Source organism: Amblyomma mixtum, chromosome 3, assembly GCF_055824585.1.
Source record: "Amblyomma mixtum isolate Tamu chromosome 3, ASM5582458v1, whole genome shotgun sequence".
Taxonomy (NCBI): Eukaryota; Metazoa; Arthropoda; class Arachnida; order Ixodida; family Ixodidae; genus Amblyomma; species Amblyomma mixtum.
This window is the reverse complement of record NC_143014.1, coordinates 153983918-154007146: the sequence shown is the minus strand read 5'-3', so window position 1 is coordinate 154007146 and position 23229 is coordinate 153983918. Positions and strand designations below refer to the sequence as shown.

The 23229-nt window shown below is 46.3% G+C and overlaps 1 pseudogene; it reads right to left on the bottom strand.

The window, feature by feature from the left end:
* Window positions 1-3158: 3158 nt before the first annotated feature.
* Window positions 3159-20353, bottom strand: LOC149352429 (uncharacterized; annotated as a pseudogene).
* Window positions 20354-23229: the final 2876 nt, after the last annotated feature.

Sequence of the window (23229 nt, the reverse complement as noted above, 5' to 3'; positions counted from 1 at the left end):
CAATGAAGTCGTACATATTCCGTATTCACATGACCCTTCCTGCAATTTCACGCTAGTTGGGCCAAGGGGATCGGTATAGGGAGAGAATCGGTAGACGCCATTGGCTAGATGGGCTGCTTTTAGAGGAATTTGCTGCTTCGCTCTTGAGTTGTATCGACCATAGTATAGTATGCTGTTTGCAGGTATTGTCGCTATTACACACATGCCTAAACCCTAAAGCTCCCTGCGCGCATTCAGTCGCGTGCTCTCGCTTCCTTATATTGTTGCCATAGTGGAGGAACTATCGCACCTCCCGCTTTTTTCTCACTTTTCTGTTCCGCAGCTCAGCTCACTTCCATTTATTCCTATTTGGAAACTCTTTACACGTGTTAAAGAATACGAATGAGCTTTGTTCGTGCTCTTGCTCCCTCCACAGTGTTTTCTGTATTTTTTTGAGAAACGGGGAACTAGGAGTATTCAGTTCATTTTCAACACTTTTTTTGGGGGGATTCGCCGCATTCGATTAAACACTGCAAAATAAACACACAGCGATCACCGTTGCCCATTATCGCCCAGATTTGCTCCTACTTCGACTCGTTGTATTCGAAACTCTGACCCTGCAAAATGGGGCCCCGAAATACCCAATTATTTCAGTGGCCGTTGATGGCCGACTTCGACAAGCGGCAGTAGCTGAGGGCGGATGCCGCAGCTGCTAATGAGGCAGTGTAAACACACTACGATAGCCGAGATAGATAACCTACCCGGTTCAGGTTAATCCTGCGTAATCTTTGGCCAAAAAGAAGCCTGTCGGTAATGATCATAGATTTGTTGATGGCGCCATCCACGGTACTTTGACTATAGCTGGCGACAGCGCTAGCAGAGCCTGCCGTAAACCAGCCGGCATTACAAGCGAATGAGGAGCGTTGGTTTTATCGACTCGTCGCTAATCGTTGGCTTAAACAGTACTGCGCGAATACGAGAGAACAAGTAACACCTGTATCGTACACATCTACCCGGAAGAGTCGCACAGACGTATAAACCGGAGCGGCTGGTGCATTTTTATCACATGTGGGCTGCTTCGCAGTCGCAGTAAAGAAGTAGGTGGTATGGTAGCCACAGCAGCCGCCAGCGTTGTAGCCTTCCTAAGGTGATTCACGGGACGGGGATGCCTTTATCGCGGAGAGGCTAAAGAACACATAACTCAAGGTGCCCTAAGGCATGTGAACGAGAAGCAGCGCACCGCGCCGTTTCAACGGCATCCCTCATTTGGAAGTACTGAGAGCAACCAACTCCTATCTTGAAACGGACATGCCTTATTATGTCACTGAATGGGTTTATAGACACCATTTCTTGAAAGTTAGTTATTTTAATTCAGCGCTCGGTTCTCGCAGCTGGATGGAGAACAATCTGTGACACGGGGATCAATCCAAGCTAAGGTGCACTAGTGCCCTTGAATGCTTGCTCTGTGATAACTTTATACACTCAACTACGTTTGTAGCCTTGTTATTCTCTTGAGAAGAGCCACGCTCGTGCTCTCGCACGCGCACGCGCATGCACACAGCTTTCAGTTATGAAAGGCCTGCTTTTTGTTTGGAAATGCTCTTGGCTTCGGAAGGTGGAAAGGAGATGTTTTTTAACCGATTGAACACCGACCCAGTTATTTGAATCCCACTCCGAACGTGGTAAATAGACAGGAAAACCGATGTTGTCGCCTGTCTACAAGGACCTGAAGTGGAGTGGGGATAAATAAGAAACTTCCTCAGGACGCAAAACCGAAACGCAAAACCGTAGCGCTCATCAGCATAGTCCTGTCCGTCCTTCGTGTTCCCGCCACGCTATTTTTTCATCATGATCCTCAAGACGCTGCTAGGCACACGAAAAGCCCAGTACATGATTGGCCCTTTGTTACAATCCTCGTCTAGACCGGACAGCCAGAGTAGAAAGCATGAAACCCAGATGTGCGCCAGTAAAACTTCTGTCGCTGAATTTGCCTGAATAAAGTTACCTGAATGGACTTACCTGAATGAAGTGATTGTTTATGTTAACCACCCCTTAGCGAAAAAGGATGTGCTAAAAATGCCTTTTGAACATTTTGTATTAATTTCATATTTATTTCGCATATTTTGTCCCTACGCTTAAATTGCAATACGAATGCTTTCTAAGTATACTAGGAGTAATAATTTGAACGTTCTCACAAATACGTCAACAATACACTTTTGCACGCTCAGTATATTTATAATGCATTAAAATATGCTAAAATATACATTAAATGCATTAAAGGTGCACTGAAGAGGATTCTCAACTTGTCTTTTTGCCGCGGGAACTCGATCTACACGTTCCTAGCATTCTTAGAAACTGCAACTTATTGCCCTGTATGGCCGATTTCCCTAATTAAATCGAATTAAAGTCCGGATGCCGCCATTTTTTTTTTAATTCTCCTTCATACGATGGGCGGAGTCGACCAACGCGTGATGTTCCTTTCAGCCAGCTCCGTGGAGGCTTTGCTTTCGCTTTATTTTGTTTTGTTTTTTTGGTTTCCATGAATAAATAGTTTCATTCGCAGATAATAAAGCCGGAAAATAAGCCCGCAGAAATAAAAATACGCGCGGACTATTTGCTACTACGGACTACTACGTATTACTCCGCCGATGGCAGAGCGGCAAGCCGCCACGGGACTGGGTGAAAGGCACTCCACGCGTTGGTCGACTCCGCCCACCGTACGAGGGAGAATTAAAAAAAAAAAGGGCTGGAGCCGGACGTTAATTCGATTTAATTTGGAAAATCGGCCATACAGGGCAATAAGTCGCAGTTTCTAAGAATGCTAGGAACGTGTAAATCGAGTTCCCGCGGCAAAAAGACAAGTTCAGATTCCTCTTCAGTGCACCTTTAAATTACATTAAAAGTAGACTAAAAATTTAAATTAGGTTCATGAAAAATATATCCACTCCGCTTAAAAAGATTACTGGTCGGTTTCACCAGATGAGACGGGTTAATGTTGTCAACAGCAGAACTAATGACTGACCCGGACCCAGAACAGCAGAACTAATGACTGCAAGTGACGTCAGCAAACAAGACGTATCCCGACAAGTGCTATGCTTGTCTTACCTTATATATACCCACCTAGAGACGACGCATTACTGTAGTGAATCGACAAGTGGTTGGCGAAGAAAAAGGAACGAGCTTTATTAGCGGTTAGTAGTTTTATAGCCTCTTGGCTAGTGACGTCACCGGGACCACTGCCGATAACAGATGGCTTGGTCGGTGGGCCTCATAAGATAAGCACGGCACGTGTCAGTAGCGCATTCGGTTCACAACAATTCTTCCCCCTTAAGGAGCGAAGCGGTCCGGGGGCCGACGCTGCCGTTTTGACCTACGCGGTGCGTCAGCGCCGTCTGTTCCCTGTGCTTCGTTTGTACAGTCTTCGGCTTGCGCGTCTGGCGTCGTTTGACTGTCCGGTCCTGGTTGGGACCCACTCTCCCCACTGCCGTGACCTTGAGGCTCCGAGTCCACCGATGCTCTTGCGCTGTCCTCAGCCATTGATGCTTCCGTGGGTGCCTGGGGCTTAACGTCAGCCCCTTCCACACTGGTCCTCCTGGTCTTTAGTTGGTCGAGGTGGCGGCGATGTTACTCCCCATCTGCTGTCCTTACGGTTGTCATGCGTGAGCCCTCGGTGGACTCTACCACGCCTGGTTTCCATTTGTCGCCCACTCCGTTGTTCTTGAACCAGATTTCCTTGTGCAGCGGTTTTCCGGTGTAGTATTCATCTGCAGAAGGAAAGGGTCGTGATACTACATTGTGTAATAAACAGCGTGGCTGATATCCGAGAAGCATGGAAGCCGGAGTCTTCCCGTTGGGAAGGGGAGTGCGCCGATAATGAGAAAGAATGTGGTCCAGGCGAGATTGCAAACTACCTCGCGTGTTTTTGTTTAACTGCTTCACAGTCCGTACCGCCCTTTCCGCCAGACCGTTAGACTGTGGTTTGTAGGGAGCGGTCCGCATATGACTGATGCCATTGCGCTTCATATATGCCCTGAACTCCTCGCTAGTAAACTGCGGCCCGTTGTCCGTCACAAGGGTCCTCGGCAAGCCGAATCGGCTGAACATGGTCTGCAGTGCTTCAATTGTTTTTCCCGAGCTGGCTGTCTTCATTAGAGTGACCTCGATCCATTTGTTTACCACAATCATCAGCATGTGACCTTCCACAGGACCTGCAAAATCAACATGAATTCTAGACCACGGCTCCGCTGTTTCTGGCCAAGGCACGGGTTGTCGTGCAGGGGGCATGCAGCCCCATTCTATACACGTTGGACATACGCTAGCCAGCTTCTCAATGTCTTGATCGAGTCCTGGGTACCAGAATACAGAACGGGCCAATCTCTTCATAGCCGCTACTCCTTGATGAGCATCATGCAAAATACGCAGCATTGGTAGCCGCGCACTCCTCGGAATTACCGCTCGATGGCCCCAGTACACAATTCCATGGCTGGACGTCAGTTCGTCCTTCCTGTGCATGTATGCGCGTAAAGGCTCCTGAGCAGGTTGCAAGTATCGTGGCCAGCCGTTCTGAATGTAATCGCGGACTTGTGCGAGTTGGCTATCGTCCGCAGTCATCGTAGCCAGATCGCTCACCGACAGCGGACCGGAGTCTAAGTGATCGGTTAGAAGGACGTACTCACTAGCGTCCTCTTATGCAGCCTTAGCGTCATGCGCCTGCCGTACAGGCAAACGGCTGAGGGTGTGCGCCGGAATTAACGCCTTCCCTGGCTTAAACTCTATCTTGTAGTTGTAGGCGCTTAGTAGGAGTGACCAACGCTGAATCCGTGCAGCGGCCATGGCTGGAACGGGCTTAACAGGGCTGAAAAGGCCGAGGAGGGGCCTGTGATCTGTGACGAGCGTGAACTGATTCCCGAGTAGATATTCCCGGAACTTTGTAACACCGAAGACCACAGCCAATGCCTCTCTTTCGATTTGCGCGTAATTCCGCTCAGCCGGGGACAGAGTTCGTGATCGGAACACGATTGGTAGATCTTGCCCATTTACTCTGTGATATAGCACTGCGCCAACGCCACACGAGGATGCATCGGTTTCCAAGATAAGGGGCTTATTTGGATCGTAATGCACCAAAAACTTTGCCTCTGGTAGCAGCCGCTGGGTTAATCGGAAAGCGTTATCTTGTCTCACTCCCCACTGCCAGCGTGCGTTCTTTCTTAGCAGCTCATACAGCGGCTCCAAAACAGTAGCCAAGTTTCCCAGAAATGCGTGGTAATAGGTTACGAAGCCCAAGAATGCTCGCAGTTCCGCAACACAGTTTGGCTTCGGCATCTTTGTGAAAAGACAACAGTCAATAACCGAGATATTGCTGGTCAAGAACTGGCGAATGCTTTCAACACGCACTTTTTGGATAGCACTGCAACTCCCACTGCTACGTCTTTTTCTAATAACGCAGACCAGACCTTATGTGAAAGCTTGTTTCTTCTGCCTACTGACGCGCGTGAAATCACTGAAATATCCATGACATTAAAGAATAGTAAGGCCTTAGACATTAACGACATTCAAATGAAGCCAGTGAAGTATGTTTTAGAACTTATTGTCCCCGCACTTACTTACATATATAATTTATCGCTAGAGACTGGGGTATTTCCAATGTTAATGAAGATAGCTAGAGTGTCCGTTGTACACAAAGGCGGTGAAAAAAATCTACTATCCAACTACAGGCCCATATTCATTCTCCCAATTTTTTTCAAAAGCCTTGAAAAAATTATTTTTCGTCGACTAACAGATTTTTTTACTAGGCATAATACACTCTCCGAAGCACAATACGGTTTCCGTAAAGGACGATCCACAGAAACAGCGCTACTAGCTATGAAAGAAGACATACTACTAAATATTGATAAAAAGTTTTTCGCACTGGGACTTTTCATAGACTTCTCGAAAGCGTTTGATTCTTTAAATCATCACATTCTGATAAAAAAGCTTGCGTTTTCGGGAATTCGTGGACTACCTTTAGAACTGTTAGAATCATACTTGAAAAATCGCTCAAAATCTGTGTGTTTGGGACGCCACCGATCGCATATTCTCCCTCTCTTGAGAGGTGTGCCTCAAGGAAGTATTCTGGGTCCTCTGTTATTCAGTGTTTACATCAATGATATAGTGAATATCGACGAAACAGCTAAGTTTGTCATCTATGCTGACGACAGTAGTACACTGTTCTCAGGACCTGATATTAACACATTAGCAACAAAATGCAATAGCGTGCTTTCAAATCTGTCCTCGTGGTCGCAAGCCAATCATCTTACCATTAATGCAAAAAAGACGAAGATAATAATTTTTAGATCAATAAATAAGCCCCTTTATCTACAACACGCTATTACATTTGAGGGAAAGGTTATTGATATCGTAGAACATTATAAAATTCTAGGCGTAACCTTTTCCTCGAACCTTACTTGGGACCTACACAAAACTCAAGTATGTAAAAAACTTTCATCGGTCACTGGAGCATTATCTCGATGCAGATCGTTTCTTCCGGTCCAAATCAAACTGCAAATTTACTATGCGTTGTTCGCTTCATATCTTAACTATTGTAGCTTAGTTTGGCTCACAACAACTAAACAAAATATGAATGGAATAAATGTTCTGCAAAAGAAAATCGTTCGCATAATCGCAAACATTCCATATTCCGCGTCCACATATGCTTTATTTCAAAAATACGGGCTAATAAAGACTGAACACCAACTCACATATCGCATTCTAGCATCTTTTCATTCCACGTCTACAGCACTAAAAGGCTTTTTAATAAATACTGCTTGTCTTACAGCTGGTGTAAATGATGCGCGTACACGTAACACAGAACCATGGTTCGTGCCTCATTTTCGCACTAACTACAAGCTACAAACACTGCACTACTCTCTTCCTACCATTCTTAACAAGCATCAGGACACAGAACTTCTCACAATGAAACAGTTGCAGCAGTATTTTGTAAATATGTAACGTTTTTTTTCTTACTGTGTCTTATGATTTCCTGTGTTTTTTTTTTGATGTGATGTTAATCAGAGTACGACATCCTTCAATCTATTATGTGTTGTCAGAATAGGTTCTTCAATGTTAAAAATCTATTTCTCATTATAAACAATGATTCAAATCATCTGCTTTTCAGTTATATATTGTATTGTATTATATCTGCTATTGTTTTTGTGATCTATTTATTGCGTTTCCACTGTTTGTCGTTTTGTAAAAGCCAAGTGAAGGTTTCAGTGGCCACGTCAAGCTGCCCAGAGCAGCTTTTAGCCCTGAAAGCCTTCCAGTGTAAACTGGAAAATAAACCTTGAAATGAATTGAATTGAATTGTTATCGCGGCCATGTGAATTCGCATTCGCATTCGCCCAGATTCGCATTCGGTTCACAACAATTACCTTGCCCGGTGAGGCGTTTTCTGCGCAAAGACTGTTGGCCCCCAAATTGTCGCACAAGTGTCGTACTGGTCGCGTTCGAATCTGGGGGCGATGTAGAACCCAATTGCTAGTTGCAACATGCGTCAACCACAGGTCAGGAGTCGAACTGTGAACCAACAAATACAGGGGCGTCTAAAGGAGCCGGTCGGCCTTGCCAGTCGGGGTCCTTTTCGCTAGCATGTTCGGGCCCGGAGGTGCCCAAGGCGCCCTTGCCGGTATAGGGGACCGCAGCTTCGCAGGGGGGCGCTGCGGACGCCACTGAAAAGCGCCCTCTCCGGCCGACTCCGCACTTTTGTCCGGGCCAACCGGTCTCCCTCCCATTGAGTAGCTGCGCGAGCAGCGCGCTTTCTCCTGAAAAAAAGCCAGTTCTGCACGTACTTTGCACGTGTTGGCCAGCCTGCAAATCTCTTTGTGCAGTCGCGAGCTTTTTCCCTCGTGCTTGAACGCTGACGAGCTTCAGAGGATTAGCAAAATGTACAGGGGCGCTAGAAAGAAATGCGGACAGCACGGCGCCCACGCGCTGCGCAGTCTGAATTTATCTTCAATGCGTTTTTATCTCGGTAGTAACAAAAAGACGCTAGAGTGGTACATTATTGTATCACGGATGTCTCTAGCGTATTTGTGTTGCGAGCCAAGTATAAGCGTGACGAAAATAAATTCCAACAGCGGAGCGCCTACGCACTGCGCTGTTTGCATTTCTTTCTGTCGCGTCAGTACGCTCTGAGATGTAGGTTAAAGGGGTGGAGACACCAAATTTTGAAGCTATAAAAAGCCTGCTATGGGATTCCTATGTATGCAAGGGCACTCACAGCCAGGTGTTGGACGCAACAAACGTTTAATAAATATTTTAATTCGGTTCCAAAGATTACCTAAATGCTCACTCTCACGATCTAGACCCATCGCTAGCGCCATCAACCATGACGTCACAAGGGGTGTAGAAAAACTAAAGTTTTAGTGACGTCATACCAAAATACAGTGACGTACGATGAGCGGGGCACAGCCGCGTGAGCGCAGTCGACGCACCAGCGAGCCGCGTTTGCTGCCGGCGCGCCGTTGCGAACAGCGTCGCAACGTCCGATTGCAGCTCGTTGCCTGCGTCCGGCCTGCTAGATGTCAACGGCGGGCCGCTCGCGGCAACAACGACGGGAAGCGGCAGCCAATGCGAGCGCGGAGAGCGGCAGCGTCATGATGACATAGGGCGCACTCCTTGGAGCCGGGCGGTCTGCACCAGTCTTCGTGCCGAACGCCGGCATCTGAAGAACGCGATAGTATTGTTTGTTCACGTTCATAGCAAACCCTGGGATATATGAATATCAAAAACGCATCGTTTCTGACGATCGTTGGCAAATACCGAGTTCCTGGTAGAAGTGATGACTGCGATATGCAATCAAATTTCATCAGCCGGTTTTGTGCTGCTGCTACCTGGTGCGGTTCGCCTGCCGTCTGCTAGCTCTGTTGCTGATGACGTCGTGGAAATCGAACATCTTTTATTATGGGACGAGTTCACAGTAAAGGGATGCCGAGCGGAGCACGTTTCTGAGCGCTGGCCAGTCCCGAAGCGCCCTCAGCTGCGGAGTCGATATGCGAAAGCAGCTAGGCCTAGCGACGACTAGGGCAGTCTGGGACCAGCGCGCAGGTCGCCGGGCGGCGTTGCCGCAGGCAGTTTCGCTGCCGAAAGATCCACTTTTAGCACAGTCATGCTGTCGTATCTCGAATCTAGAAAGCATCCTTTCTGGTAGCATATGCTGTTTTGTATTTTCTTGTGCGGACGTGAAGTACGCCGAGTCTGCCGGCCGGTAGGTCAGCCTGGATACCGTCTGCCGACGTCATAAAAGCGAGCTAAAGAGTGTTCTTGACGCAAATAATAAACCATGAGACAAGAAATGTGAAAAAAGTGTCATTTTTGAGGATCGCTGGGAGGTACGTAACAACTGTGATATTAGCAAATTTCTCACAACCCCGCCTAGCAGCTGCCGCTGGCGCGACGTTGGGGTCCGGCTCGCCTGGCGCCCGCTAGCTCCGCTGCCGAAGGCGTCGAGGAGATTGACCATACTATTATTTTATTGTGAGATGATTCTGCTAACACTACAGCTATTTGTGAAAAGTAGGCCTTTTATTATAGCGCAGGCGACTTCCGAAGCGCCGGCCGCTTGCTAAACAGGCTATAGGCCTAGCGACGACCACGGCAGCCAGGCAGCAACCGAGCTCGTCGCCCGGAGCGCCCGCGAGCGGTGCCGTTGCCGAAAGCTCCCAACATAAGCAGACATGGTTTGTCGCTGCTCGAGTATAGCTGGCAGTTCTGATAACAAGGCGATCTTGTCTTTTCTTGTGATATTTGTACACCATCCCAAGCAGCGCTCAGGTACTGCTGCACGGCAGCGAAGTGTGACACCGGTTGTGGGCGCAGCTTCGGTAGAGCGGCGCAGCGATGCTTACTGGCATTTTGCAAAGTGTTTCGCATCCTCACGCGAACCCGCGAAGGCGATATTAGCGTGCGAACAAAAAAAAAGTCGATGTCCTCACTCATTGGAATCAGATCTGTCAGAATCCGAGCTGCTGGGACTAGACGTGCAGTTGTTTGTTTTCATGCGCTGGTCAGCACGTGTGTGGGAAAGCAGACGAAGCAGCAGTAGGTGCGTCACAACTTTTGTGGGCCCACGTGACCAAGCGAAGCAGTTGATCTTCCCCCTCTGTGACGTCACTGTAGAACTCGGTGTTCCGAAACCGAAACCGAAAATCGTTCACCTAAAAATGCTATAATAAATTATTCACTGTGAATATATGAATCTTTGAGTGTGTATCATGCTTCCTGAAGCCATAAGAAACGTTTGAAACTAAGAACGCGCGAACCACAAATTTGGTGTCTCCACCCCTTTAAAAGAAATAGTAGACAGTGAATTTTTTTTCGCTGCGCAAACTTGAAAAATGAACTGCTAGTGGATCAAGCCCACTACGTGAAGTAGATTGTTGACGAAAAAGCCGGCACCGTAACGGCGAAATGTGTATCGCAAGTAAATGACGAGGTCATTTAAGACGTGGAATTCGAGGTAAATACCATTTTTTTTTTGGCGCGGCCATCTTCCCAAGATGCTTAATTTCGTTGGGTGGCTGAGCAGTTAGGTGCATGCAGGTTTGTTGGCCAAATAATAAGGATTTTGTTACGTGCTTCGCTGAATAATAATGGAAATAATTTTTATTTTAACTTAAAATAAATTGGCCTTAAGGCGACACGCGAGGCTGAGGAGAAAAACGAAAACACTCACAAAATGCGCCTACCAGCTTCTTGCTGTATACGGCAAAAAGAAAAAAATGCTCTAGTTTGGTCAATCGCTACAACGGAGATAAGCGGTTGGTATATTTATTTTAAGTCCGACTACAGCGCACGCGCATCCCCAAAACAATTTATTTGCAGAGCCATCGCTCATATGCAAACGCTCATTCATGTGCAAGCAAATATTTTGATTATTTTGTTTTTAGAAATTTTTTACATCTAAAGCAACCTCGAAAATTGAGCCAGGCGTCACAAGTCGGAACACTGAGGCGATCACTGACTTTGCCTCACACGCGTCTGCAAAATGCCGATAGCTGTTGTCAGTCTCCAAAATAAAAAATGACAAAAGAAATGAGTTTCGTTAGCGCGAGCTTTACTAAACACTGCATGCTTAGTGAATTACAGCAAAAACTGCTCAGAAATAATATTACGCGTGCAACATGCCAAACGTGTTTAGCAACAGGAAAAAGCTTACTTCACCCTGCCCATAGCAGTTATCGAGGCCTGCCGTTTCTCGTTCTCATCCATTTCATACCCAACAATTCCGGACAAAAACATTTTTTAATAGGAAAGTGTATGAACGCATTTTTTTTTTCATATACTGGAAGATTTCACTATAGCAATCTCCCATCGATAGGCTTGCATTTTTTTTTCGTATTAACGTTTTTCCTATCGTCTACTGCTCGATACGAGCGATAAAAAATATTTAGGATTTTGCTGCATATAGACAGGGTGGACCATTACCTTCAGTATTTCCGTTACTGTACGTTACAATTTTCGAATATTAAATTTTTTTCCCCCAAGAGTGTAGGACATCTCCAGGAAATCTGCAGAATTCCACGGGCAGTCCTTGGCCGTCGATGCTCAGAGAACTATTGTGACAGCCCCAGACACAACAAGTTTCTCCACTCTTAGAACGTCGCGGAATTCACAGCGAGCGGCAACAACACTTTTGTGCGCCCGCGAGCAGGACGGCACGTGCTCACAATGAGAGAGAGAGTGCCAGCTGCGCGAGCAGCACGCGCGTACCAGTGGACAGGCTGCTGGCTCAATGCGCTCCGCCGGCGACGTGCCCGGACAGGAACGCCAAAATGACCGGCAGGGGAGAAGTGGCGCTTGTGCAGTGGGAGCAAACTTCAGGTGCGCTTCCCTATAATGCTATCACGCTCTCCACATGTAATTTAAATAAGTGGTAGTTGCCTTCCTGCTAGAAGTTACCATAAACTAAAGGACGACAGGAAAGGGAGCGTTTTCAGTGTTCCCCGAAATGTCATTTCGAGCCCTAGATTGCTCCACAGTAGCTTGAAGTGTGATTGATGCAAATGTGTTTACGCGGACTGCCCATTTGTTAGACAAGTATACTTTGTACGAATTAATTACGTGTTTACGAATGTACACTTTAAATACATTGACAACATCCATATGCGGTTTCCCGAAACTCGATTTCGAGCAATTAGATTGTTCAACGGCAGCTTGAAGTGTGCTGCAAATGGGCTTCCGCGGACTGCCCATTCGTTGGACTTGAAGTATACTTTGGACGAATTACAAAATACAAAATATGTTTGAAATACAATATAAATATCCCGGCGCATAATCCGAACGCAACAGCTTTCGCTAAGGGACGGCCAGCAAACTAGCCTTCCAATAAAATTTAGAGGGAGCACTGACTCTCCGCAGTTAAGAAGCACACCTTAATTGCATATGGGGAGGTTTTGTCTTCTCAAATGGACATCCTCCTAAACGTCCTGGACAAGATGTACGTGCTTGTATCAAGATATGTTACTTCAGCGAATTAGGCAAAATATTCTAATTGAACCAAATACGAAAAGTCGGGAAGAGTTAACTTTCCCTATCGAATACAGCGCTGCGAATTTTCCCCTTCCGAAAAGTCGGGAAAGAATAAGCGATGGTTTAGTCGGGTTTTATGGAGTTTGAAGTCCCAAAGCGAATCAGGCTGTGAGGGACGTCGTAGTGGAGGGCTCCGGATAATTTCGACCACCTGAGGTTCTTTGACGTGCACTGACATGGCACAGTACATTGGCCTGCATAGCAGTTCACCTCCGTCGAAATGCGATCGCCGCGGCCCCGTCTTTCGGGTAAGTAGCCATCGCGGAGGGCTGCGGTACGGCAATGGGTACGGGCAGTGGATACGGAGGGCACCTAATAGGGAAAAATACACAAGCGGAAATAACCTCCCCCTCACCCTCAAGCACCTGCATACAGCAATGATATGGCCATCGCGTAATAGGCATGCTCACAACTGCTGAATAACATGTCCCGCCAATAAAACCTATGAAATAAATTAAGCGAGAACGAGGGCAAGACGGGAGTTCTGGGCTATTTTTGGCGCGTTAGCTCCTGCAGTAAAACCGCAAGCTGTCGAAAGCAAGCATTAAGCGCTGAGGCCAACTGCTACAGCAGTTTACCTCCTGCCTCAATAAAATACCCAGCGACACCACGCTCTGCGTATTTTTCTCCATAAAAGCAAGGCCACTGCAGCCATTTCAGTTTATTAATAAGTGCGCATGCAGAGGGTTTACGAAATAGGACGCAACCGCTAGCACGGTCATAAAAGCAGAAACAAGAATGCATACAGTAGGAAGGAGTAAAATCATATAAGTGCGGCTCCGTTCGAGTACTCTGACCCCGAATGGGCATTGCGTAGTTGAGAGGAACATAAACTGCGCGGCGCCGGAAGAACGACGGATCTGTTGCGCCGCACGAGAGGGGAAGAAGAAAAAAGAAAACCGAAGTTCTTTTCTTTGCTCTCGTACATCATGTCTATGACGTCTATAAATGCCGCAGGTTTTCGCGCTGTCTTCCTTGTTTGTTTTTTTTTTTGTTTTGTTTTTTCAGTTGACGCAGTTTTGAAATCGAGTCAACATACCGGTGGCAAGCGGAATGAACTGCCGGTGCCGAAGCGATGGAAGTTTCACGAAGGAACGATAGCAGTGCGCTAACGAAAGTGGCGCAACTGCCAAACGTGAGTGATCGAAGCTAGAACCGCATTTTTCGTATCTGTTTTACTACGGAATGTAAACGGAGCTTTGCGACGGGGGTAGGGCTGAGGGTTTGTGGATAGTTGGGCAAGACATGCATGTAGTAGAGGTTACCGGTGTACTCATAGAATAATACGACTGTAGGACTGCAAAGAAAACGTAGTCATGGCGGCACAGAAACAGCGTCAGTGCTGAGGTTAGGACAGCTGCTACTGCCCCACTCTTGAAAGCTCCAGTGCCCCCCATTAGGGTTGGATACAACTCAAGGAAGCAGCGCCAAATGCCCCTAATTAAAACTTAATTAAACATTAATTGAAAACTTTAAAAAAGGCCATTTTAATGAGATCCTCCAGTCAATGGTGTCGATCAATTCTCCGTCTCTCCCGCTTGACCGATCCGCTTGAACCTACTAGCCTGAAATAGCAGGCGGCAGAGATGAATGGGGAATAGCCAGGGCTTAATCGGATTAACCACAGCGTAGAAAAAAAATCGGTCGAAGCCATTGGCTGGAGAGCCTCCTTTGAGGGTTATCTACTGCTTCGTTCTTGAGTTGTATCCGACAGTTCAGCACGAGGGGGGGGGGGGGGGGGGGAGGGGGGGGGGGCTTGCTTAAAAGGCGGCTGAAATGATTTTGATGGACATATTCGAATGCGCACAAATCTTTCGAGGCGGTCTCTGTGAGTACATGAGTCAATTTTGAAAGCTCTGCACGATTCTCAGCTTGTTCTCAGCTTGTGCAATCAATTGCTTGAGTCAATAATTTTCGTATATTACAGACTGACGCTTGTTATTCTTTACATTAGACAAATTAATCTGGAGTTGTGAGCAAATAAATCGTCTCAATCTGACCAACTGAATGTTTTGATGGTCATATTCGAATGCACACAAATTTGTCGATGGGGTCTTTGTGAGTACATGAGTCAAATTTGAAAGCTCTGCACGGACCCTATAATTTACATTTAATTTTTTTTAAATGCGTCGCCGCGGTGGCCCAGTGGTTATGCACTCGGCTTCTAACCCTAAAGACGCGCGTTCGATCCCGGCCCGGACGGTGAAGTTTCGATGGAGGCGAAATTCTAGAGGCCCGTGTACTGTGCTATGAGAGTGCACGGTAAAGAACCCCAGGTAGTCGAAATTTCCGGAGCCCTTCACTACGACATCCCTCATACCCTGAGTCGCTTTGGGACGTTAAACCCCCATAACCCAAAAAAATTCTCCTCGCAACCGATCAGGGCGACACCTCACCGCACTCGTGAGCCGCCCTTCTGTCTCTAATGCAGGGCGGGAAATCTGGGAGAACCTTCTCGTTGCGCATATCTAAGTAATGTGAGCAGGATTGGCCGGGGCAGGGCGCAGTCCCGACCTGTTTTTTTATTATTTTCTTCTGGCGTGTCGGCATGTATGAGTCTAGGGGGAAAAGGAGGAGCATCACTTTTAATCGTCGATATCTCCGATGTTAATGAAGCTTGCTTTACAAAAAAATTCTGTGCAGTGACGAGTGATGGAATACCGATCGCTCTTGCGGCATTCCCTAACCTAAATAAATGTTGTCTCACGGTCCTTTTAACAATAGGGAGGGGCACCACTGGAGCAGTTGGAGAGCATTAGTAACCGCCTCTATGCTTCAGTTGGTCAGATTGAGACGATTTATTTTCTCACAACTCGAGGTGAATTTATCTAATGAAAAGAATAACTAACGTCAGTCTGTAATATACGAAAATTCTTGACTCAAGCAGTTGATTGCGCAAGCTGAGAACAAGCTGGGAGAAAATGCATACTCATAGGCACATTGGAGGGCGCCGCAGAACGAGAAATTTGTAGTTATAAATGATGCTTTCATATTTACAGCAATAAACAACACAAGAAACTATTTATATAGATAGCTTTAGAGTGTTGCTGCATTATTTGGCTTTGCTTTCTTCTTTCAATTAAATTCGGTTTAGGTTTATGGAGGTTTGGCATCCCAAAGCGGCTCGGGCTATGAGGGACGCCGTGGTGAAGGGCCTCGGAAATTTCGACTACCTGGGGTTCTTTAACGTGCACTAACATCGCACACTACACGGGCCTCTAGCATTTCTCCTCCATCGAAATGCGATCGTTGCGGCCGGGATCGAACCCGCGTCTTTCGGGTCAGCAGCCGAGCGCCATAACCACTGAGCCACCGCAGCGGCCTTGATGTATTGAGCTGCGCTCGTGTTCCCACGAAGATGTTTTTTTTTTTCGTCTTTATCTCCAGGTTATCAAAAACATGGGCCACAACCGTTTCCGTAAACGTCTGGAACAAAAAGCGAACAAGCGAAACGTTGAATGCGAGTTCAGCGGGAGATTCTGAAATGGTCCAAACGTCCTGGATCCAAAACAGACCTGCTACAGACAAACCGAGAATAACGCTTTACGATTCATCCCAAAAACATATTAAAAGGATTTATTCTGGATTACGAAGCACTTTTACTTTCTTGTAGTCAGTAGCATCGTAACACGTACAGTCCGAAACGGAATGATATGCGAGCAGCGCCTGTGCACTAAACAAAATATTTTATCTGTCTACATTGACCTGCTGCATGCAACGAGCCTGATTAAAATCTCTGGGTAAAGGGTCTACCGTAGGACATGTTCATAAACCGGTCGTGAAAAAATATCTCTCGTCAAAGTAGAAAAGTATTGCATTTGCGTGTTTGCCTTTCATTCCGGCCTGACTTTACATAAAGCGCAAAAAACGACTGTAAACACATCCTGCACGGCAAAATTATGTACGCTTGCGTGATTTAGGCGACAGAGAAAAGCGTGCAAATAGACAGTACTTCACGAATATAAGAGCTGAAAGCATGCCGCTCGCTAAACTGTTTAAAACTTTCACAAAGCAGCATTGCAAAAAGTCTGCTACGCAGCCCCGATATCCTCTGGCGCGGCTGTTTTAACGCTGACTGCAGCAGAACGTTGGTGGATTGCGGGAGTGCTGGCTATGCTGGCAGTGCAAGCCAGCCGAATCGTGCCAAGCCGAGTGGCCCAGTCAGTTTTGTCCTTCACGAAACAGTTGTTCGCCGTGTGGTTCACTGCTTTTCGTTTTCGTCAAGTGACTCAGTTTTAACAAGTACATTGGGAGTATTCGCTTTATTACGTGGACCAGCCTATTTTTATGCAAAGCACAGCCTTTTTCGATGCTCTTTGAGCCCCCAGAAACAAGTGCAGAACAATTATGCGGCTGGTTCCTGTTTCATTCACATCGCGCTTTTGTGCGTTTCAGCCGTGGCAATTAAGCAGAGCGCAAGTTTCACAGCTCCTGAACTTAGCGCCCAAGCGAGTGTACTGAGCTCACTGCAGAGGCGCTTTATTCTTTGACTGCTAATTGATGAAACCGCGTCGAATGCGCCGTCGATTTCTCCTTTGGCTAACGCAGTCGCTGCAGCCCGGCGCAGTTGACTGCTCATTCAGTGATGGCCGTAGCGTTGCTAACGTGGGTCATTTAATGGCGCCAACTTTTGTGAAGACTGCAGTGTATAGATGGCTGAAGAGCTGTCTGCACCGAGGGTGAGACACTGTCGTTCAGCAGGCGACTTCAAATTTGGTCGGTTGAATCGGACTCCTTCCAGGCAACGATGAGTTATTTTAGCGCAAGATCTGCATTTTTTTTTTTTGCATTGATGACCCTACAATGGCAACTGATGAATAAACCTTTGTCATTTTGAATGTCAGGCGACTTGAGGTAGCGCCTAAAAGCCAATCCAGTTGCCAGGAAAGCATTTTTTCGTGTATCTTGCCAGTTCTTTTATGCTTCAGGCTCTGCTCTAAGAATAGAAAGGCAAACGTGCAACGCTCTTGTGTTTCATTTTTCTTTGCAGATGGGGAATGGGGCTGCCTCGGAGTGAATGCACAAAAAGAAGCACAGTCAGCAAACTAGAATGGATCAGCGACGACAGGGCTGTCTTCCCCGTCAACACCACAGGCACCCCGCTCACAAGCAAATAACAAAGGTTCGGGCTGTGTCAGATTTTCTGAGCAAAATTTGTTTCCACTCGTCCTGAGGTGCGCTGGGAAAGTGACGCAGGCTTCTGACAGGCTGTTTAACCTTTGTTCAGCAAGCAGCCGACATCATGTAAGCAGTTCCTCTAGCGGTGTAGTACTCACAACGTTTCGATCTTCTTACATGCATATTTTTGTTGCTCATCGGAGAGCGAGAGCAGCCAGGAACGTTGTCACGTGCTATACACTGACACTGCATTAACAAGACTCAGGACTCTGAAGCGGATGGTAAGTATAATGGTCAGGTCATAGCTCGTATCACAGGTCGTCCTTGCGTATGCTTAAACCTCTCCCTCTACCATTAGCTTGATCAACACCAATTAGCTTTGCATCGGGTGTTCCTCAGCTGCCTGAACCTTCGTTGGTTAAGAACGCTGAGAAATTGCAGAAGTCCTTAAAAATAATAGCCAAAATTCTAATCCCCCCCCCCAACGAGGGGGTCGGAAGTAACTTTTGTGCTTCTTTTCCTTTGATCTGTTAATTTGGATGTATTTTGAGTTCGTCAGTATACAGGGGGTTTTTTTAACGTCTGTAAAGTTTTATTTTAAAAAGACACGTTGGTGCGGTCTGTGCCGGTGGTTTGTACAAGACGGACAATATATACGTGACAGAGCTCAATAATTAGACCATTAATTAATCAATATCTAATAAACCTTTTTGTTTTGTTTTTTTTTTTTCATTTTAGAGGGCAGGGTTATATTGCGAAATTGAAGGCCGTCAACAATGAAGGTCACCCCGTTTTGGGTTTTTTTTTTAACTGACAGCGTGGTTCGAAGTATGGAATGTCCAAAAATATGCATTTGAAAGCTCGTTGAGTTGGCCTTCCCGCGTGGCAGATTTATAAAATGGTGTCGCTGCACGCAGTACGGTCGCCGAAATCACGTTTGCTGGTTCTATGTCATGCATTTTGGTAACGGCGTCTGCATTTGCTGTGCATGAAATGCGTACAACACCGTTTTTTTAAATGTGCGACACGGGAAAGCCGTCTCGGTGAGCTTGCAAATGGTTATTTTTGACGTCGATATATGGAACCACATTGTCGTTGAAGAAAATTTTAAAACTTACTTTAAAAGCTTTAAAACTCTTAAAATGAAATATAAAAAATCGTATTAGATAAATTTTTAATTAATCGTCTAAATATTGAGTTTAATTGTGTACATAATGTCCGCCTTGCTGCAAAGTCCACTTGCATAGACCGCACAGATGCATAGTTTGAAAATAAAAATCTGTAAACATTAAAAAAAATCACCTGGTATAGGTGATCTAGAAGGTGTCTGAGTAAAGTGCAAGATACTGTCGGGGACAGAAGTCTCTAGGAAAAGGATATGCGATATAGACACATAGGTTGCATGTTTCGCAATGGTCTCTTCATTGCAGCCTCGCACTTTGAGAAGTGCGAGGCTGCGATGAGAAGTGCTGCACTGAGAAGTGCTGGACTGAGAAGTGCTGGACTGAGAAGTGCTGAACTGTGGGAGGTCCGGACACAAAAAAATATCCTCAAAAGAGTCTGCTGCCGCTGGGTGATAGGCCTCAGCTGGAGATCCTGGCCGTGGGTTTGGGTCGCCGAGATCTTCGCGAACGACCACTACCTCCATGCTGCTGTGCCCTCTGCAGGATGGTCACATTACGTAAACATTGATCGCTAGGCGAATATAGTGACAGGCTTTGACTGCAGCACTGCGAACACAATTGTGGCTCTACTGATAACCATGTATGCAAACCAGGCATTCACAAGATCACAGCTGAAATGTAGCTCTACAAACTGAAATGAGCCATTGCGATGAATGGAGCTATTAGGGTGCCTTATTGAGTTATTGAGGTGGATGTAGATTATACCCTGAGAAGCAGTACATACAACATCCATTTTTACTGTGAAAATTATACCTAAATGTTTCTGCTTAAAACTCTCGTAAGCAAGTAAAATGCTCTTCAGCCGACCTGGACAATTTTCTATTGAAATCCGACTGGGCGCAGGTGTTTTCCATTACAGTATACCACGTCGGCGACGCTGGTAACGCTTGCTCGGAAGATACACGCACCCATTATTTTAATCAAAAGGAATAAGCAAGAGTTCAATACTTCACGGAAACAAAAATGAAAGGTGGCCTAAATGTACATGTATTTAAGGAAGATGAAGATGTGTAGGGGACACTTAAGCTCCGCCTTAAGGGTATGACGCGGTAGCTTTAGCGGGTTGATGCCTGTGTAAGCGAAATTGGTCATTCTCGACATCTGTACATCCCTGAGAGTCTTCATACCACTCCTGACGCAGTGGTATAGCGGAGCAATGCGCCACTGCCCTGCGATGATAGGTCCTGCCACTGGTTGGGCTTGTGAGATCCAGGTTGCTCTCACTGAGCAATCTCTCTAGGCTAATATTTATATAACTGCCTCATGCCACGGTGGGCAGTTTGCTCCCAATCCGGTGGACAGGTTGTGATAATGCCATGATGTGACGTCACCTAGGTGGCACACCTGCCCCCTAGCTTACTCCTCTGGTGATTTTTCGCAGGATTTGCGCTCACGGCCAACGACACGGACGACAGCGCTGGCTCTTCTGTGACACGAGGCCCTTGAAGGGGCTCTGCAACACTTTCTGAGAGGATCACATGCGTAAACTCTCTCAATCCCAACATCCTGTTGCCATGAACTCCTGAGGCAAATAATACACTTCTACAAGCAGTAGAGAACCCCCAATAGAGTGCAAAAGTCGGTGAGTCCTTTCCAGCGACTTTTTCATGGTCGCTCCGTGGCACGCTGCTGCGTAATTCTGTTCAGAGATGGCCATTGGTTAGATTCTTTCAGGCATCGCGCAGCTACCGTGGCCGCGGCCAGTCAGCAGCGTCGCTGTGGTGGGTCAGGAAGCTGCGCCCCCCAGAGAATTCCTGAGGTGATGACGGCGGAGGAGAGCCAACCTTTATGCGTGCAAAATGTGACGAGGGGAAAGGCGAAGATGATAAGACGCTTAAATTAAAATTTTGACTACAGAAAACTCAGCTTCTAGAAAACGCATTAAAAAAATTCTTGCTTGAGGGTATTCGCGAACCGGCATCCTTTCACATCCCAGGAATACGGCACCTTTATTGGGAGCCCCTTTCAAAGCCCGTTTAACGATGTCGCGTTAAAACTGTGGAAGCTGAAAACTATGAAAACTGCGCTGTTTTCAGTTCCATTTCACGTTACCAGAGGATTATAGCATGGCGCGATCCCCGATCCGCTACCGTGTCCCCGTACGCGCGCCGCCAGTGCTCACGGGCTGATTGGTCCCAACGCGGGAGGCGTGCGCGCAGCTAGACGGCGCCGTGCGCCATCTTGCACCCTCAGAGCGACCTGCGCAAGCGCTGTTGCGCCCCACGGAATCGGATCGCTGTAGCAGATCGCGGATCGCGCTGTGCTATAACTCTGTACTAAGTGACAGTGGAGTTTTGGTGAATAAGCAACTGAAACTAGCATGTGCAAAACACAAGGTCGTATCAGACTTATTTTAATGCGCTGGCATTAGAACCACTATGTCGGGAAAAACTGTCCGGCGTTCTTCGAAGTCAGCCACCACCTGCCACAGCTGGCAGATTGCAAAGTGAAGAGAGTGTAATCCACCTCTCCACGTGTAAGGGGAAAGGAGAGAGGGGCCGGATGATGGTTGGCACGGGAAGAAGCCAGAGGGTGGCTATATACCGCGAGGAGAGGAGGTTGTGGTGGCGAATGCATAACCTAAGTGCATTGCCACGGGAAGAACCCGGCGGGTAGTTACCGTGGAAGCTGGAGATGCCACTCTTCCTTTGAAGTGGTTGTGTATGAGCCGCCTCCAGAACCGAGTGTAAATGGATACTGGAGACTAGAAATGGAATAGAAAATCAAGTGTGCAAGGCAGTGCAGTGTAAAAAAGTACAAAGGAGACCAAGTGGGCAAGAAAGGCTGATGTAAAGAAATGTGTGTGATTTGTCGCGTCAAGCAAAGAGGAATTAAAGTCTAGTGCTACGCATTTCCGTAGGATCGGCCTGCCAATCGCCTGTCATTTTTCTAAGTTTAAAAGCCAGAGCTTCTGAGCCGTTATAAACTGCTTAAAATGTTCGCCTCTCTTTAAGAGCTAAAACACAGTGGAGCGTTTTACAAGCGCAGAATTTCATATCACAGTCGCAAACATCTTGAATGTTTTACGGCCGTTGCCGTCGTTAAAAGCCGCCGTGAACCGTCGATGAAGTTTAACCTGTAACAGCGGGTGGCGCTTGGGCTATTTGCTTTGAGAAATTTAAACTTAAGTCGAATTGAAAGTTTAAAGTTAAAAACCTTTAATTTAAACTAAAAGATAAATTTCGTTTTTAAATCTGAGTACAAATCAGCATTTTAAATTAAAATCTTTAAATTTAGGTTTCGATCAGAATTCAAATTGTAAAGCAAATTAAAATTTAGGGGTGCGCGAATTTTCGAAAATTTCGAATAGAGGATCAAATATTCTCCCTATACATTATTCAAACGAATCAAATATCGCATGATCAAAATTCTTCGAAACGAATCGAATACATTCTTAACTTTCCGAATACTTTACGAATAATTGCCACGAGGTTTGACTAAGCCCTACCGTATTTTTCTTCGACGATTGTTTGAAAAATAAGGACCACACTGACGCTGAGTACCACACTGCCGCGATGAATATACGCGGGACGAAGGGTTCAGCGCCATGACGGTGTCAATTGGTGTCACTTCGTTCATAATTCTCGTACATGGCCTCTAAACTACGCGATACGACTCAGACAAGTCCAGCAAACTTTGCCTTGATGCCCTCTTTCCGCATCAATAGCAAAAAGTATTTTTCTATACGTATAACTTGATAGGGGTAGTATGCTAACTTCGTATCCGCAGCCCTTGTCAACAGTTTTCACTCTGCTGCTACCGCCGCTGGAGCTTCAATGTTTTACACGATAGCTCATTTTGTTTTTAAGCTCGAATTCAAATTTATTATAAATACAAATTTCGATTTATGTATAAAATTAAAAATTTCTTACTGCCAAATTAAACTTGCAGACATTAAATTTTTTTTCCGCGGAAAAAAAAAATTTTTTTGAGAGCACAAGCCGTCTTTTCCTCATAAAATAATACAATGGAAGGGGCTGGCGCATCTCTCCTCGCGCTGAACTCTTTTGTGTACAGACCAGGGAGTAAAAATGAGTCTGTGAGAGTTTTTTTGTTGGAAAAAAGTCTTTGCGGTTAAGCTGACTTCGACATTTTTTCAACTCCTCAAGTCTTTGAAATAAAAAGAAACTTGTCATTTGCGACCACTGCAGGCTCTCACGGAATGTTTTAACAGCGTTGTAGCCTACTAATTAGTCAGTTTTGTTTTAGCTGTCCTACCAACATAAATTACAGTGCCCGCACTGATTTGTTGGTGCCAATGCGGAAAGAATATTTGAGCTAGCTGCAAGCGACCGGTCGTTATTTTACTTTCGGTAGATACTTTAGCTGGCTTCAGTCTTTCCTTCTCTAATGATTTGGCTCATGTTAGGTATTACAGGCT